Genomic DNA, 17,066 nt, shown 5'->3' on the forward strand with positions numbered 1-17,066 from the left:
ATCTGCAGAAGTCTCAGAGTGGTGTGGTGTGACCAACACTGCCTTGTGAGATATCCTCAGCTGAATCAGACTGTGCAATGAATTCTGTTTGAATGTGAGGCACAGAGATGGCCCCCCTCCCACATACACCCTGTTGCTGTTTCACTGAGTTAGTGCTGTAATTCATATATGGAAAGGCAGAGGGAAAGGTTCAGAACTTAGAACATTTCTAAGACTGCAAATCCTCAGAACAGATCCTTGTCCTTGCATAAAAGGAAGGCTGAAGGACCAGCTGTTTCCCCACTCTATTTAATACATATGTTCTTTTCTTTTACATCTGATATGATGCACTCGTTCTTTATTCCCTACTTGCAGTAATCAATCATCTCATGTCGGAGGATTTGCCCCTATCATCACTGTTCCAGCCTGCTGTATCACTCAACTTCTTCTCAAAAATGTGTAACTTAAATAATTGCAAAGAATTCACACTTGCTATGGCTATGTGTGTGGCATCTCTTGACAAAGCAGCCTGCACTGTTTTAATCACCCACAGTGAGTCTTCAGGAAACTTGAATTGCACTGCAGCTTTTGCCTGCCGTTCACTTGGTCAGTGGTTTGGCCTGGCTAAAGTAAAACCAGAGTCCGCGTGCAACTTTGTGAACACACAGAGGATTTTGTCTTTGAAGGAAAATGATGTTTGGGCTAACTGCAACCATGCTGATGTTGTACTGTAGCTTGGCTTTGGCTCTGCAGGATAGTGATGAATAATGCATTCTATAGAGAGTAAATTATCCAGCAGAAAAATTTTTGGTTATTTTCTCTTGTTAATAGCCAGGAATTTTTATGTTAATGTCAAAGTTAATGTGCCTGTAAGGATCAAGGCATTAATCATGATGTGCTGAAGGAGCAGCCTGTTTCTGCTCTAGATACTAATATTTAATACTATGTATTTTTGTCTTCCCTTTTTCAGTGCTGCTGGTTTTCTGTTTTTCATACTACCGGTTTCCTTAAACAGTAGAATCTTAACTGGAAAAGCCATGTTTCTATCCCTGTAGGTATCTATACATTTATAGAAGATAGATACATAGATATATAGATGATAGACAGATAGATAGATAATAGATAGGTAGATAGATAGATAGATAGATAGATAGATAGATAGATAGATAGATAAATAGAATTCATCTGCAGAAAGCTGAAAGCCTCAAGTAATTAAACCAAATCATTAAAAGAAAATTTTATGAGAACAGAATGAAAGGAATGCCTCAGTAACTCAAACAAAACCTTATAAGAATCACTTTAGGAAATAAAAAAACCACTTATTTTAAAATATATCACATTATTCAAAACACCAAATAATTATCCCATGTGTTCTTGCTGTGAATGAGTTCCTTTTTTTTTATTGTAGTAACTTCCTTTATCTAAATGTTATTTAAAATAGTGGATAGAATGTGTTTTGGGGTTGTTGTGGTGGTTTTTTTTTTGTTTTTTTTTTTTTGTTTTTTTTTTTTTAATTTAGTTATGAAACATGTACTTCCAAGAAGAGAAAGGATTAGAGCAGACAAATCCCTGGAAGAAGGAGAGTAAGGTTGTTTGATCTCCTGGAATAACCAGGGCTTCTTCAGAAGAAAAGGTGGACACTTCAGAGTAAATCTGAAATTACTTGGTGAGCAGAGTCTCAAGAGAGGAGGATGAACAGGAGCAAGCACACCTCTGAGATGAGTAGCATCTCCATGAGGACTGAAGATGAGTACACTTGAATATGTTTATTCCAGCAAGACACTGATTTAACAGAAACCAAACACAAGAGTAAAGGCACATCCTCTAAGGCAAGAGCAGTAGGAGGCCATTGATTTATCAAACCTGCTTTTCCGGCTTAGTAATTTTGAGTTTTCTATGTTCTAAAAATTAAATAAACTGGTTTACATTCTGTTCATATGGACTTGGATTTAAAGCCTTCTTTAAATTATACAGTTATACAGAGACCTTGAGCTCACTATTAGCAAAACATGTAGTTCAGCCCACCTCATAACTCTAGCTGATTTATCTTCCTGTGACACAGATCATTGAGGCTTATGAAATAATGTTTTAAATAGTGTGTGCATATATTCACAAGTGTGTGTATATGTTTTGTTTACATTACACTAGAAATAAATTAGAAATCTGAACACTTAAGGACAAAAATTTGTTCAATAACATAAATTACTATCTTTGTGACTTTAAAACTTAAGAGTTATCAGTTTTTCACCACATATTTCTTTTCTATTCTTTACCATAGAAATAATGGTCTTGACCTCCTTCTAGGAAGCACTTGAAATTCAGTGGATGTAGGTTTAGGAATTATTGCTTACAACTACTGTTAATACACTCCTAGCACTACCATGATACCAGAGATTAAGTGAGCAGCTGTTTCAAGTGATAAACACACTGGCCCATGTTTGATAAGTGTTTAACAAAGATAATGTTTCTTTCTCTTTGCAAATTTCCTCTTCTTTTCCAACATCGGTAATACACAAGCAACATTTTATTGGTGAGCATTATAAAATAATGTCAAGTCCTTTATTTCCTCATGTGCAGAATCAAATTTTCCCCTCACATTTATTATTTTCCATTTATTTAATTTCTATTTCCCCATCTTCTCTTTACCTCTTTCTAAGATCTTTAAGCAGGTCTGGCATTCAAAGAAGGCAAATTCTCAGGCTGATTTAAACTGTTTGAAATTAATTACTAGGATTTGAATATTTTCTGCAAACTCATGAGATGTCTAAAACACAATCAGACTTTCAACATTTCTATCACAATAATAAAAAACTTTTTTTTTAGATGGGAGGGGTTTTTTTGCAATGATTAATTAATTTGTTCCCATTTGCTGACCACTTTAGAATTCATAACAACAGTTAAATAATTAGGCTTATATTTTCTTTTTTCCCCCATAAGACATTCCTTAGCACAGTTTGCAGGGTGTTTTATTATATTCAATTTAGGCAAATAAATGCTTTTACTTTGCTTTTCTTCTGAATAGTTATTTTTTCACAAAATCACAGAAGGAGTGGGCAAGGTTGGCAGGGACCTCTTCATTCCTGTCTTCCTCAAGGATGAATCAGGGATGCCCAAGACGGTGTCATGATCTAGGTGTTGATCTAATGAGAAGGTATCTATTGGATTGTTTGCTCACAGGTGCTGTGAATTATGTGTGTCCATAGTGTACTTTTATTTAAATAACATCATATAACTTATGAACACCTCGTTTAAAAGAAGCTACATTTTAGTGGTTTTTTCCTTCTAACGATTCTAAAAATACATCTAAAGATTTAGATGTACTCAGTGTACATTTTCTAGCTTAAAATGCTTCCTAGCTATTTACCTTAAATTAAAAGGTTCTGATGGTATAATCTCTTTATACAAAATCACAGTACAAAGTCTCTGAGGATCAGTTAGCAGAGAGAATAAAAGATAACAACTTTTTGTCACAGTATATTAGGAGCAGAAAACTTAGTTGCAAGTAACTCTAATTGGACAACACTGAAAAGGGGGCTCCAAAAAGATAGGGATCTTGTACAGACATTAAATCAGTTCTCTGAGTTTACTATGACAGAATCTAGGAAAATTTCCATGCTTGATCCCTTTTTTTCTGAGTGAATAATCAGATCATTTGCTGAAAAGAGAGTGAGAAACAAATTTATAAAATGCACAACAAAAAAGCTACCAAAGCCAGATGGCATTTAGCCAAGATTAATAAAAAATTAATGGAGCCAACTGTAGAACTATAAAGGTTGGCATAGTGTCTCTTGCTTGAAATTGGCTTGGTCTGACATCAACTCCTAAAGAGGCTTCCAGTGCAGCTCTGGGAACAACAGATCTGTAAACCTGATGTCTCTAAGGACCCAATAGCAGGAAATTTAATAAAGCAGAGAAATGGTGAGCACTGGTAAATATTATTCAGTTTACAAAAGTCAGCACAGTTTTTGTTAAAAAGTGAGGCAGGACTAGAAGAAATCACTGCTGTTCTTTGAATCATTAAACAAACCAGGAGATAAATGAGTGTAAATGGATTTCTGAAAGACTTCTGACAAAACATCTCACCTACAAGATTTTAAGGAAATTAAGCAGTCATGGAATAAAATGGAAGGTCCTTGTTTGGATAATTAACTTCTTAAAATGAGGAAAACAGACAGAAAGAAAAAACAGATCATTCTCTACTGTGAAGAAAAGCAATCAGGGAATTTCTGCAGGATTTTGTTACTGTTACTGTTTACTGTTTGTGGACAGAAGAAAAAGTGACGGGCTTTTTGCTGAATGAGAAGCTGTGGGCTGAGCCCTCTCTGAGCACAAAACTTTGCCTTCCATAAGCCTTAACCACTTTAACAATTATAACCTCATATACTGAAGTTCTGCTTGTCTCTCACATGACATCATATCTGTATGGCCATTTGTTTCTACTGTATAATTCCTCTCCTTTTAAATCACTCTCTGTGTACAGACTTTGGCTGATTCTTTCTTCTCTAAAGATTCCTCTGTTGTTGAAAATCAATCTTTATTTATTTTAATTATGGAGGAATATTTAACTTGGTTCTTATCCTGAACTTCTTTTATTTCCTTCATTTTTCCTCCTTTTTGTCCATTTGGGTTTTAAAAAGTTCAGGATATATCCCTATAGAAACATACTGGGCATTTTCAGTGCTTTGTCACAGCTCTCACAATGACATGCAAGATGACAGAGCTGATTAGCACTGGTCAAAGTGTTGTCAAAGCAGGAGTGCACCATCTCCATCAGTGACTGGGTGTCAGCATTGGGTTCTCTGAACCCAAGAAGAGCAGCTACTTCAGCTTCTAGTTTCAAATGTTTACATCTTGGGATCACTGGTTGTGCTTGTTGGCATTTATTGAGCTACCCAAAGGATTTGGTGATTCTCCCATGTGACATGGCCCAGAACCAAATGTGCTTCTTTTCTGTGCTCTCTGCTCCCATCTGGATGAAAATACCTTTATCTACTGACCTGTCGAGTACTCCCTATGACTAACTAGTGGTAAAAAAAAATAAATCCCATTATATTTCATGTTTCTCTCAAAGGTTCTTTGAAATTTATTACTTAAAAACAGAAAATCCTTAAAAAACCTAGGTGACTATTCTTCTTTAGAATTAGATACCTGGCTGCTCTGCATATTTGCAGCAGAAAGCAATCCTTGGTTATAGAAAAAATTTGAAATTTATTACAGAAGCATTAAAATCTGAACTTTTTCTGATGTCAGGAATTTACTATGATGTGTAGCAATCTATCCAGAGGAGGTAATTTCTGAGTAAGGCTGTGTAAATATCAGCAATTTCTGCCAAAAAATATTTCAATGAGAAAATGTCTGCCAAATTGAAATATGATAGTTTTTTTTTTTTTAATTACATCCTTTTCTGAAATATGGTGCTGAAATATTGATATTCATTATGGAGAACACTTTAAATGGTACCTCTGATGGTTCATTTGTTTTAGCAAAGCAACACTGATAGAAAAGTGATGCTAACAGTTAACTCTAAAACTAAGGAAAATAACTGATTATTTCTAATACATTCAAATAAAGACAGCTTCTGACACAGAAAGTGCAGGGCAGCTTTATGATAATGTGGTTTAATGGAGTTTTTTTAGTAGTTTATTTTTGGATTCATATGATTAATCAGGTTTTGCCCAAAAAAAAGCTGTTAAAATTACTGCAGAGGGAAGGTACTGGCACAAAACAGGCAGAATCTGAATTTATTTTATTTCAGCAATGAAAATAGTTCATTTTATAAACAATGATGGAACTACAGCAGAGGATGAAAGGCAAGCACTACTTGCTTCATGGATGTAGGTCAAGGAAACAACTCATTAACAGCCTCACCTTAATTTTAATTTATTCACATCTTTCATCTATATTTACATTGCATTAACCTTCAATGACTATGTTATTTAACCCTGTCCAAAATCTCAAATATCAAACCAGATAGTCTTCTGCCAGATCTCCTCTGCTATGAATCAGTTTTCCCTCTTTCTTCTGAAACTGAGTTTTTTCACAACACAAGGAAATCATTCTACACTCCCTCCAACCCAGCTTTTCACAAGATTGATGGCACAGCTCCTTAGTTAGTCAAATGCAAGTGCTATGTCAAAAGTAAATCACACTCTTCCTATACTCAGTATCAAAGCTTTACTTTACTACTTTTATAAAATCAGAGTCTTTTCTAACTTATGTCTAGCTAAAATCATCTGTACGAGTAACAAATAAAGATAAAACCAACACAAACAAACATGGAACAATTGCCTGAGGAATTAAAAACTTTTTAGATTGTAAGCACTTCAAATCACGTTACTCGACTATATGTGAAGTTTCAAGGACACAATGTACTTATGTACTTAGTATGAGGTGTCCACAAGTTAATGTGAACCTGGGAAGTCTTTTCAGCATCTTGGCAAAAATCAGAACCTCCTTCAGAGTTTTGCTGCTATTTTCTTGACATCTTTGCATACCAAAAAAATGTGTGGAATCACTGAATTTCAAAAAACATATATGTACAGATATATAAAATATTTATCTTTTGCAGGTTTATCTTTTGCAGCCTATGTTAGAAACAAATTACTAAGACAAATCGGGAGGGAGGGAGGCAGCTTACTGAGTCAGGAATAACTCTAGGTTTGTGAAACTGCTACTTCGCTGCATTCTGTGGGCAGTGAATTTCCCTGGAGAACACACCTAAGGGACTGCAGCTCTAGCACTGACTTAGTAGATCAAGATTCTGTTGTCCAAATGAGTCACTGCACAGGACTTTCACAGAAGTTCCACACAACTCTGAAAATCTTACTGCTTCTTTGGTAGTTTGAGATCTCAACTAGAAAAAGATTGTATTAATGCAAAATAAATAAAATGGCCTGGAGGGGAAGCCATATGAGGAGCAGCTGAGGACACTTGGTTTGTTCAGCCTGGGGAGAAGAGACTGAGGAGAGACCCCCACAGAGCAGAGGAGGAGGGGCAGGCACTGACCTCTTCTCTGTGGTGACCAGGGACAGGACCTGAGGGAATGGCCTGAAGTTGTGTCAGGGGAGGTTTAGGTTGGATATTAGAAAAAGGTTTTTCATCCAAAGGGTGTTTGGGCACTGGAACAGGCTCCCTAGGGAAGTGGTCACAGCACCAGCCTGAGAGAGTTCAAGAAATGTTTAGACAACACTCTCAGGCACATGGTGTGACTCTTGGGGTGTCCTGAGCAGGGCCAGCAGTTGGACTGTGGACTTGTGGATCTCTTCTAACATAAGATATTCTATGATTCTATGAAATTAATCACGAAATGATTCAAATTACTTTTGCCAAATAATAGAAAAAGCAATCTCTGTACATGATGAAAAATCTGATTCGTTTACAAATTGCTTCTGTTTTTAGTTATAATTTGACAGATTAACCTGTAACAAATGCTTTGTCCTAAATTTTTCACAGTGCCCTGATGACAGTTGACCCCCACTGACCAAAGAGGCATTCTATACCATATGTCATCATTCTCAGTATATAAAGTGGGGTAAGAAGGAGAAATGGGGGTGAAGGACATTTGGAGTCATGATTATTTTCCTAAGTAACCATTGCACACAATAGAGCCAAGCTGTCTTTGGGGTAGATGAATCCCTGTTGCCCACGGGAAGTGGGAGTTCTTGTTCAGCTTTGCTTGAGTGTGCATCTTTTTTTTCCCCTGTAAAACTGTCTTTATCTCAAAACACGAGTTTTCTTACTTGTACTTATCTGACTCTCCCCCATCCCATCAGAGGGTAGTGAACAAGCAGCTCTATGGAGCTTAGTTGTCAGCTGGGGTTAAACCATGCCATCCATTTATAAAAACATAACATGAATAGTTATAATATCTTTGAATATATTCAACAAACAGCATAATAAGTCTGCTTGGAAAGTATCTGCAGGTGGTTGACCTTTGAAATTTTTAATGTCTGTTTTGAACACATGGAAGCACATAACAACTTTTCTTTATACAAAAATTGTGAAACATTTTCTCTGGAGAAAACCTGAAATTTAAGATTCAGTGAAAAGATCTAAAACATTATTGATACATGATTGTGAAACTGGCTTTTTTTAAGCTGGCACATTGATTAAAATAAAGTTAAGTACTTTAAGTACTGCTGGCTGTAATTTCATTGTGATGTCTCCAAGGAGTCTCATATGTTATGCACAGCACCACAAGAGCTTATGGATACCATGTGTGAAAGGCAACATACAAACACAGCAGAAGTCAATACACTCAGAAATTCAGGAAGACATTACTGTCAGATTTTACAATGTTCACCAACCTCTGTTGCTAATGTCAGGCCCTGGTAGTGAAAAAGTAAAATGTCTCCATTCAGTGTGAAAGAAAATTGAAGCAAAGCGGTATTTCAACTCTATCCATTACATTCTTTCTGTGAAAGAGATCTTGCTTGGTTCTCCAAACTTCAGATATGGCTTTACTGTTACTAATATGTACAGAAAAATGAAACTAATGCAGGGTTGCTTATTAGTTTGTTTTACTGGAAGGTGAGATACTCTTCTTACCACTTGTGGTTTCCACTAAGGTAGTAGCACATCTTTTATTTAATGGAGATGTAATGCACATTTAGCAAAACTTTTCAGTCACTATGGTGCTGGGATATGAATAAATTGGGTTATTATCAGCAATTAATTTAATTTATGGAAGTATAGTTATGGGTAAGTAAATGTAAAATTGAGAACACCCTAGATGACAGGATCATAGCATAATTTAAATTGAAGAGGGCCTCTGGAGTCATCTGGCCTAACTCCCAGATTGCAACAGGCCTAAATTCAAAGTCAGATCAGGTAACTCAGGTCCTGTATTTCTCTCTTTTAGGGATCAATTTAAACTGCTGCAATATATGATTACATGTAGTACTGATCATATGTATTGGTACTGATGCTGTGGATCGGAGGTCAGGTAGCCATATATGGAACAACACTGTATGGCCCAAAAGGCTTATAACTTAAGGCAGCACAGGAAGCTGAATAAATAATCCAGGAGAACTGATGCAGGAAATTCAAGCAGTGCCAAGACTGTCAGCATCAGTAAGTAATTATCAATGTGTCAGCTTTTTATTTCTGAACCCTGCAGAAAAAAGTTTAGCACCATCAGTTTTCAGTCTTGGCCAGAAGCAGGTTGATACATGTTTTTTCTTGGAAAGGTATTACAGAGATCAAGGTCTATCAGTTACAGTCTAGAGACAAAAGAGGTTGACAATGCAAGTAGTAACACTCTGCAGTGTGGTGAAGAAAGGAAGCAAATCTGATAATGCAATGTTAAAGTCTGATAAAGTGGCTTCATGGGGTTCTCCAAATTAGCACTCATTTAGCTATATCAGATCCTAACTGCAGTGGAAATAACTTGTGGACTAAAGGTGCTGTATTGGATCTTCAGATATCCTAGCACAATATGAATGCTATTAATTTAATACTCTCCAGTAAAGTCTTTGAAAATGTGAAATAAATGGTTCTTTTTACAACCAGCTGGGGCTATGTGTATCTCGGTCTTGTGGGACTGACAACAAATGTGAATGTTGTTCACTGATGTAAATTTAATAACTTCAAAGTTATTAAACTGTGATTTATTTTGCTACAACAATTAATTGGCTGGACTCAAGAGGTTCAGTGCAATTTATTATTGATTATTTTATATATAACTTAATTTTGCTCTTGGATCTAGCAGTATAGTTTCACAATGAGTCTAATTTAAAACTATAAGTCTAAAATACCATTTATGTTTTAAGAAAGCTCTGAGGAATGGAAAGAAAACCTTGCAATTTTATTTTCCTGAAATACAGGGCACACACTAAAATTAAAATTAACTTTAAATTCAAATCATCCACTGCTGAATTGCTTCTTTTTTATGCATTTGACTCCTCTATTCTACAGAAAATTTTTTTCTAAGTTTGCATTAGTTTGCCAAAATAATGGTTACTTTATACAGCCTAACTCTAAGGTCGTCAACCCTGTATTTCAAGGCCACTTTAAGAAATTAACTGGTAGTCAGCAACTTTATGAATTTACAATACCATGGTTTTACTCCTCACACCTTGATGAATAATTCGACTTCATTGTGCAAGCAACATAATTAATTTCAAGAGTATTACTAGTGAATAAATGAAGATGATAAAGAAGGACATGGACCTGTTCGAGAGAGTCCAGAGATGATCAAAGGGCTGGAGCACCTCTTCTGTGAACACAGGCTGAGACAGCTGGGGAAGACAAGGCTCCAGGCAGATCTTACTGCACCTTCCAGTACCTAAAGGGAACCCAAAAGAAAGCTGGAGAGGGATTTTTCACAAGGACATGCAGTCATAGGGAAAAGGGGAATGGTTTCAAACTGAAAGAAGATGAATTGAGATTGGATAAATGAAAGAAATTTTTTGTTCTGCTCTTCCAAAATAATTCCCCTTTAACAATATGCTGCAAGTTACTAAAAGATTGGAACATGACAGGACAAAATGTTTTTATCAAATTTACTGTTTGTCAAGGGAGAAGAGAAAGTTAAGTCAGAAAAATTTTTGGGTCCATTCAATTCTGAAACCCAGAGTAAAAATAATAGCAGCATAAGTAAACTCAGGTCTAAAATGCTTTTTTTTGTTTGTTTTCTCTTGTAACAGGAAATTAATTCAATTAGTTGGAATAGACCATGCATGTTTAATGTGACAATTTGAACTGGGAATGCTACCTTTCAGCCTTGAGAATTCTAATGACATCATTAAGGTTGTTTATAGAAATCTACAAAATTAAATGATTGCTATTAAACATCATCCTTTCCAAGACAGAAGCTGGACTGGCTCCTGGCTCTGATAAGAGACAAGAGTCTTTCATTTCTAGATCACTGCTTTGAACTCGAGCCAGGATAACAACAATGAGAAGTTATTATCAACAAAAGACAGGCAACATGCACTATGAAAGGAGATTACAGTGTCAGGCAGTTTCTTAGGGTGCTGGTACCTTCCTGGGAAGCGTGTTTTGCATGCAGTGCTGCTCTACAAGGATATTAAGAACAAGCTTCTGCCTAGCTGAGAGTACAGTCACTGCTCTGCAGAGGGATCATAGTTCCAAGTATCATCAAATATCCATCTTCCAACAAAATTAAAGTCATTTTATAAAACAGAAAGTCATGGCCTCCAGAATACAAATTGTCCATGTTTAGGGGAAAAAATAATCTATATCTACAGACTAAACAGCCTCTGTGATGGAAGAAATCCTGAAGAATACTCCGATTACTGTGTCTGGATCTGACCTGTATCATGGCTGTGCCTTGCTGGCTTGACTTCTTTATTTGATTTCTTATTCATCATGCACTGTGATCTGGACTTGTGACTGGACTTGGTGACTGTCACCACATGTTCCCTGCTCACCTTGCTCAGGTCTGTGGGATTGTTCCCTTGTCAGTGAGGTCCCTTTGACTTGGCTTTGTTCTTGTGTGTGCCCCTGGCTGCCTGTGCCTGGCAGGGCAGCCTTCTCCTGCTGCTCCCTGCCCACTGTGCTGGACATAGTCAGCACAGCTAACACAGGGTTAGTGTAGCAGGAGTAGAAGGGGGAGATGAACCTCCCTGTGCCTGTCAGTCAGCTCCCACTGGCCTGGCAAAAGCCAACACCATTCCACTGCATGCCAGAACATCAGACAAAGGACAACACATAGCCCCTGCTGAAATATATTTTAAAGGGATAGAGGTGAGGTGGGAAAGACAGAATGGGTTCCTGCTAGTGACAGGTGACACTGGAGATGTGAGGCCACCCACAGAAAAGGACACAAAGGAAGATCCAGGAGGAGAGATGTGAAAGATGACAAGTAGAAGGGGCAGAGCTGGAGACCCTGCCTTAGAATGAGGCACTCTTTGCTAGAGCTGGTACCACCTGAAGGGACTGGAGCCAGTGGAATAAGACAGACCACAGGGAATGAGTAAGAAGGAAAGAGCAGCAGAAAACAGGAGTAAGAAGCAAGGCATGATAGAAAAAAAAAATTTTGTTTCTCAATACCTCAGAATCAGAAATTAAAAGTTTATCTTATTTGGAAATAAAATTAATTCATTGAACTTCCCATAGCAGAGGCTAGTTTTACTCATTACACCCTGGCAAGGCAAGTTACATCAAGTTAGCAAGACTCATTCTAAAAAATTTGCTGCAGTACTGACTCTCCAAAAGTCTTGGTGTGAAAGACCAGCATGATTCAAGATATTCCAGACACTTCTCTTTAGTAACAGTTTTAAGATATGGTTGGGTGAAATACATTGGCTGCAGAGAGACAGACGAGGAGATTTCCTGTTCAGTGCTCCTTTCTGGAGTTCACCTCTCAGATTTGACCAATCCTTTACCCCATTCTGCAAGACACTACAAATTTCTTCTAAGCATATTTGGAAATGGTAATACGTCAGCAGGTCTTTAAAGATCAAGGAGTATCTTCTGAAGGAATATCTGACCATCATTTCATTAAAATAATAATACATATTCTAGAAAAATAAGTGGATGACAAACAACACCACAATAATATTGTATAAAGAAAGTATCTCTTCACACAGTTTGGACTTTAAGTTCAATAATGCCGTTTTTAAAAATAAATCCTTTTTATTCAAGTGATTATTTATAGAATTTGGCACATTTTTTGGCATAAACATTGAGAAATTATTTTTTTTTATGCAGAGGCCTGTATTTATGTCTCTGAAATTAGCTGAGAGAAACAGCACTGAGCTAGTTTAACCTGTTGCATTTTGTGATAGTTGTTCTCAGGGAGAATGCTGAAGTGCAGAATATGTCCTTGGTTATGTTTTTAACAGCTTCTCTGAGTTATAGCGTGCTAGTACAGACTGTATGAAAGGATCATTCTTTGACTGCTGCAGCCTCTGAAAAGACTGAATGGGTTAATAACTTTATTTCTCTTTACAGAATACTTCCATCTTTATGTCATTTAAACTATTCTTTTTTTTCCTTCTTCCAGAGCAGTGTTAGAAGGTTGCAGTGGTTATAAATCCTTCACTGTGGCTTTTGAAGCTGGAAATGCCAAGGTGCATTCACCATTTACCTCAACAGGCCTGTTCATAGCAGCTATTATAAATGAGGTGAAATACATGTCAACGTCATGCAGCATTATTCTGACTTATTACTGCAGCTGTCTTTGTAAATAACCTTTACAACATCAAAAATAGAATATTTTACTATTTCTACTATTTAAACACTTGTTTTTAAATGGCATTTCAATAAATTGCTGGTATCCTTTAATTGCAAAAAAAGATCTACTGCCTGGAAACAAATGCAAATGCCTGGCTCCAAGTCATCCACATGGTTAGACTGCTTCTGAGTCCTGCTTTGGAGTGAACTGAGCTGCTCCTTCAGGGTCCAGACTTGGGATAGTTGTGAGGAAAGGATTTTCAGAAAACCCACTATACAGGTGCTAGGGTTGAGACTGCTCCAGTATGTCTTGCTGCACTTGGCCCAGTCCTCTCAATCTATGCCAGCCAGCTCATTTGTCCTCACAGTATTGCTCCAGGGAGCTCTACCCCACATAAGAATCACATCATAATAAAACTATACTATGAGACATTAGATAACATCCAGCCATGCATGGAAGCTGCATGAGGAGTTGAAGAGATTATATATTGTATATAGATTATATATATCTACAGGACTCACACACAGGATAGGCAGTGTGTTTATACAAGAAAATTTGTTAAGGCAAATATTTTAGTAGAAATATTGGCTAGACTGAGGTGATCAGGAATAGGGTTCAGTCAAGCTAACTGACCAGCAGACTGTTTAAACAGCCTATTTTTGTACATTTTCCCTATTTTTCTCAAGTTTATTCCTCTTAGATCCACCCTGAACATAATTTCTCAGACTTTGGTTCTGCTTTTAGGCTTTCCAGAATGACTTTGGTAAAGTCCAGAGGGACTCAAGCATCCCATAATACTCAGCCTTGTTTCCACCTGCTTATCTGCTAATGGTTCATCTTGACCCACTTTAAGACTGTTCCTGAGTAGTTTTTCAGTGATCAGTCACTGTCTGAACAGTTCTGGTTTTCGTTACTGTCTCGATTATCACTTACTTGTCAGATTTGTGTATCTGCGTGTTCAATTTATCACCTTTCTTGCTATTTATTATTTTATTTATAATGAATAGTCAGGTAATTAATGAAGCAGATTCCCCATACTCTTACAATGATCAATCAGCCTGAATGGTCTGCAAATGATTTCCAGGATGCATCCTGTGTGATAATTGGTTGGGTTTTTTTATTTATGTGCTCCTTGATTTCCAGAATGCAAATGGTACATTTTTGTAAAGTAATATGAAATGTTATATTATGTGCTTTGTGAGGACTGGGTGGACTCCGTGTATGGCTTTCTGGTGTGTCAGTGAGTGAGCATGCTCCTGTAGGCACAGAACCACAAATGGAATACTTTTATGTTTATCTGTCTTCTCTGCTGCGTGTTGAACTGTGAGAACTGTCCAGTTTCAGGCTGAACACACAGAAGCTGAAAGGCCAAATGCCACAGCAACTGATCTGTAAGGAAAGGCAGTGTCATTCTCACACACGTTGTGCCAGATGTAGCCAGAATTTTCTTCTGTTCAGGATATCTCGATGTCTAGCTTTTCCTCAGCATTTGCGCCCTTGTGAGAAGATTTTTCAACCATCAGCACCCCCAAGTCCTTCTCCTCATCCCCTGCTCCATTCAGTTTCCCTTCCCTTGCAAACCTGTGCTGAGGATGAGCTCCATCCACTCTCTGTGTCATTGGGGAAGCCATTAAAGAGCCTGGTGCCCAGGCAGAGCTCTGAGGGACACCCTTTGTCCCCAGCCTCCACCCAGACATGGAGCCAGTGACTGCAGCTCCCTGGCTGCCTCCATCAGGCCAATTTCTCATGACCTGAACAGGCCACCCTCCAAAGCCAGGGCTCAGCAGTGTGGGGCTCAGTGTGTCATGTGGGACTGTGTCCAAAGCCTCACAGGAGGTATGGCACAAGAAAGCCAAACCCAGCAGATGCCCTGAAAATCATCCCTACCTGTGTTCAAGGTGGGAGAGGCCATAGCACACAGGCTCACCTGCTGAGGCCAGCAGACACTGCCCCACAACCAAGGAGGAAAGAGGAGAATTTTGGGAATGGGGCATAACCTCTGGTCAGAATACACTGAGCAAGGGCTGTCCCAAGGAGGAGCTGGTAGCTACCATGAGCTCTCTGACTGGAATGAGAGCATTTGGAGCTGACATGTCCTCCAAAAGAGCTCAGTGTAATCCTCAGCTCTTCCAGTCTATCCCATCTGCAGAGCAGTGGATACGGGTTGTCTGTCTCCCAAATCTCTCCACACAGTGGGAAAGCTGTTGGCCCTAGCCCACCCAACTCAAGCTACCAACCATGGCTGGCACACTGCATTTTGAGCTGCAGCTCCTGGATGTCTTGCTCATACAACTTGCAAGCAACTTGCCAGATGCTATAGCAGACAGTGAGAGTTCTGCCAATGGCCTTCATAAGTTCCAAACCAGCCTGCCAAAATGCAGCAGCGGCCAAGGGATCAGAGTTACCAGCAGCCTGCAAAGCAACAGATGATGCAGCAGGGAGCCTGGTCTGCTGCAGGCAGCAGATAGAGACTGCCTGGCTGCACCCCTGTGTGGAGGCTACTGGAGCAGTCCCATGCCACACAGGGAGCTAATGAGCAGCGAGCACATTCCATGTTGAACTGGTAAAGCACTTCCATGAGAGGGCACAAAGCTCTTTGTCGTGTGGTACAGAGAGAGATATCCCTTCAGGTGCAATGTAATGAAGATATAGCACTTCTCTGGAGTGTTTGCAGCAATATAGACATGAATGAATCCACATAAGCAGTCCAGAGGGGCAGTGAAAACTCTCCAAGCTGAATACCGTCAGCAGCATAGGCGCAGAAATAATGCACTTAAGATGGTAAAGAACAAAGAAATATCCCTATTTTTTTATTATTTCTTTTAAGAGCCAAGCAGATACACTTTTTCTTGATCAGATTGAGACACTGTAAAGAAATAAAAACACCCTGTGTAGGAGGAAAATCAAGCAAACTAGATGACATAATACCCTTATTATTTTTGATGCTGAATTTCAATTCCTCAGTACTGTTATAGCAGGATGATTTAGCTTGACATAATGCTCCCAGTTGTCTTATTTTCCTGTTAACAATGTTTTTTTCTCTCCGTGGCTGAAGTAACTCTTCACTCTTTCTGCAAGAGTGATGTATGGAAACTTCTGCTAGTCAGCAGTGACTGCTAGTGGAGAAAACACTAAGGAAATATTTTTCTTCATCCACACTTTATCTAGGACATAAACCAACATTTCCTGGTGAAAGGGAGCTGATAAAAACCACAAACGATGGGGAAAGACAGGGAATGGCTGAGAAGGTCATTTGAAATGCTCTGCAATTTTTTCAGTAAAAAATGAATGTGGAGAAATTACAATAATGTCTGGGATAAGAAAAGTCAACCTTCAGCCATTACTGAAATTAAGTGTAGAATATCACAGCGCTTGCATTTCCAGTAGCCTTGGATTAGCACTTGGGCTGCACTGTGATATGACTATGACCTAAAACTTAAGGATCTAAAACAAATGTAGGCAGTCAATAGCCACTAGGTTTTATTCTTTCTTTTAGATAAAACAGAAGGCTTCTACTGCAACCACATTTGCCATAGAAGCAGATCTGGATTTATTTGGATTTGGAGCAGCAGGAATTTGGGGGGACTCTGGTTGTCTCCACCTACTGGAGAGCACAGTCCTGTGTCTATTTCCTCTCCCTATATTTTTCCCTCTTCTCTTATATGTTTAGACTTAACTGTCTGCCCTTGATTTATGAAATCAGACTCCATGGAAATCAATACTTTTGCTGTTGATTTCAACCATTTCCACACACATCCTCTATGCTTTTCTGGTGCACCCACATATTCAGTGTGTTTTAGGAATTCACTTCCAAGTCACAGCAGGAGGAACTCCAGTGTGCTCTTTGGTGGAATAAACAAGGCAAAAACATCTGTTGATGCACACAGGTGTAAGAGTGTGTGAAGAGGGAAACACAGTTCTTTCTGTTTGCTTGTGGTATTTAGAA

The 17,066-nt window shown here is 38.3% G+C and overlaps 1 long non-coding RNA gene across 1 annotated transcript in view; it reads right to left on the bottom strand.

Annotated features, from left to right (window-relative positions):
• LOC135288721 (uncharacterized) overlaps positions 1–17,066 on the bottom strand; it is a 56,436-nt gene that overhangs the window by 12,862 nt on the left and 26,508 nt on the right. The window contains exon 2 of the long non-coding RNA XR_010351699.1: positions 10,150–10,264. This is a non-coding gene — a long non-coding RNA (uncharacterized LOC135288721). The remainder of the gene's footprint in view (positions 1–10,149; positions 10,265–17,066) is intronic.

This window comes from Passer domesticus, chromosome 1 (genome assembly GCF_036417665.1).
Source record: "Passer domesticus isolate bPasDom1 chromosome 1, bPasDom1.hap1, whole genome shotgun sequence".
In the NCBI taxonomy this organism is placed as follows: domain Eukaryota; kingdom Metazoa; phylum Chordata; class Aves; order Passeriformes; family Passeridae; genus Passer; species Passer domesticus.